At 39.2% G+C, this 2,653-nt stretch overlaps 1 pseudogene; it reads right to left on the reverse strand.

Moving 5' to 3' along the window:
* Positions 1-2,079: 2,079 nt before the first annotated feature.
* Positions 2,080-2,322, reverse strand: LOC129031377 (cytochrome c oxidase subunit 7B, mitochondrial-like; annotated as a pseudogene).
* Between the last annotated feature and the right edge of the window lie 331 nt (positions 2,323-2,653).

Raw genomic sequence — 2,653 nt, forward strand, 5'->3', positions numbered from 1 at the left:
ATGGTCTCCACTGACACCATGGAGAGGGGAAGGTCCCTGTTACTGGCCAGCAGAGATGAAGCTCTCAGCTGTCTGCTTGTCCCTCTCTGACACCAACCCTTTGGGATTGGGTGTTGGGATACCTTGTTATGGTATCTGCTGAGTGGAAGTTTAGGCTTCTTGACTTTTGCTAATGGGGGTAGGGATGGGGCCACAATTGTTTTCTATGGTGTTTGGATGGAGTAGAGTGGGTATCGTCTAAAATTCTTGTCTTATTTGGCTACATCTTTCTTGGTCTTTTGGCTGGAGAGAATAGGCTTTTGTTGGGGCTCTTTTGTTCTGGAATCACTGACAATATGGGTTGCTGGCTTCCTCCACTTCAAGTCTGGGATCATGAGGCAAAAAGGAAATCAAAGGAAGTCCCCCGTGTGTGGGTTCTCAGGTTCCAGTGTACCTTGTTGGTCTGCTTTCTTCTTTCTATCTTTTGGAGTCTCCTTATGTTTGTATCCAGGTATATATAGTATCCAGGGTTTTTAGTCGTAATTAGTAGGAGAAATAGGGAAAAATATATGTCTGTTCTATCTTCTCAGAAGTGGAAGTCCCCACAAATACTTTTTTTTACAAGTACTTTTTTAAAAAAAATAAATAACTGCCTGATTTTTCAAGACTTAGCTCAAATTTTACCTTTGATAGTTTCTCCCTAATCAAAATGTCAGACAAACATTAATTTTAGTTTAGATCTTTCAGTTCCAAGGGTAATGTGGTGTCCCACCAAAGTCTGAGTTGACGTTTGGTTACCCTAGGCTATAGGATTAGGTGATTGAAATGGTTCAGACTCAATTATAAGCAATAGAAACCCACTCAAGCTGGCTTAAACAGAAAGGGGGAATTCATTACAAGATAGAAGCCAGGGGCAGGAAGGTAGAAATAAGTTTAAAGACTGAAGGGGCTCTGTCAGAAGACAGATTCTAAGGAGGGAAAAACATGGTGGCAAAGAAAAATAATCAACATTTATGAAAATGGCATCAGACAACAAGGCCTAGAATAAAGAAGAGTTCAGACAAAAGTCCCAGGTGATCCTGTCTGTACATTTACAAGGTACTGCAGGTAAAACTTCGTAGAGCTGAATTCTCTGGTTTTGGTTTCCTAGCTTTGAAATGGATGTGTAAATAGTCGTAGAAATCATCTCTGGATCCATGGAAGCTATGGAAGATGAAACTATAGATTTTTCAATCTCTAGGCAAAATTTAATATTCTGGTCTTAGTAGCTGATCAACACCACGTGGCTCTAGATTTGCTGACTATCCAATAAGGATGCTTAAAGATTACTTTTGATCAAAAGGGGGAATGTTTAGGAGAATTATGCAAAACTTAGAAATAAAGCAACGATATGATTCTATGAAATTTTTTTTGATTGTGTGAATTTTTAGTGTCACGCCAAAGCTTTGACTTAAGCATCACCTAACTCTCTAGGGAAATGGACTTTGTTTACAGAATTGATTAGATGCTAGACATTCTATAATTGTGTAAAATGGATAAGATGTGATGACTTTCTTTTCTGTTAATAGAGAAGATAATTCTGAAAAAGATGGTTTCATGTTCCTGTGGGACATTAACCAGTTGCGTACAAAACTTAGCAAACTATAAGAATTATGTTTCCAAATTTCTGAAAATTATATTTGACATCAGGAGACAGAAACACACAGTGGTGTATAGGCCAGTCATGTTATGGGTGGAGAAGCAGGTGAAGATCCATTAACTCCTGGAGCTGCTGCAAATCCAAACCCCATTCCCCACATGGCCCAGAACTGTTACAGCCTAATATTTGATTCTGGGTTTGCACGAGTCTCTTTGTTGTTCCCCATGTATCTTTTACTCGAGTTATCTTGGGTAGATCTCTGTTTTATCTGTAACCTGAACTGTCTCCTAGACAACACCAGTTTGTGATCCTAGGTAAGATTTTTTTTTTTTTTGAAGAGTTCACTCTTCAAAACATTATGTCTTCAATAATGTAATGTTTTAATGGGTACACAGTGCTTTCACTTGGCATCAATTATGAGTTGTTTTCTAAACAATTCAGTATTATATCAGCTGGGATGCCTACTTATCTCTTCATTCCTTTGGGGTGACTCTGCCAACAGGGGACATGTTCCATTCTATTCCAGTTTGTGTTGCTATACATATCCCTACAGCAATACAGAAAGTGGTTTCACTAGCTCATACAGCATTACCGTGTTTATCATGAAAATCAGGTGTATGCTTCTGGTGGCTCTGCCTTGCTGTTGTTCGCTGGGTGCTTCAGACTTGGAGATGACTTAGTGCCTTTTTGAGCAAGGGAAACATTGTGAAGGTGAAGCTAGAACTGTGGAAATGCAGCTGCTGCTTTGGTGCAAATTTGCATCAGGTCCCTCGGGAAGGTTTCTAAGTCCACTAGATCAGTAACTTTCACTGGTCAAATGGCAGGATTTCAGCTTTTTTTCTTATTATTTTATCTTCTGGGAGTCCCCAAAGTTAACTGTGGGAAGAGTTAATCAAATTGTTTGTAAAGGTTTTCCCCATGCTTCAGACATAAAACATGCAGAATATTGTGGGCTGATACTTTCTCTAGCAATCCTTCTGGAATTGCATGGTCCCAACCCATAGAGTTCATTAAACAAAAGAAACACTGACCGAA

Source organism: Pongo pygmaeus, chromosome 11 (genome assembly GCF_028885625.2).
Source record: "Pongo pygmaeus isolate AG05252 chromosome 11, NHGRI_mPonPyg2-v2.0_pri, whole genome shotgun sequence".
Classification (NCBI taxonomy): Eukaryota; Metazoa; Chordata; class Mammalia; order Primates; family Hominidae; genus Pongo; species Pongo pygmaeus.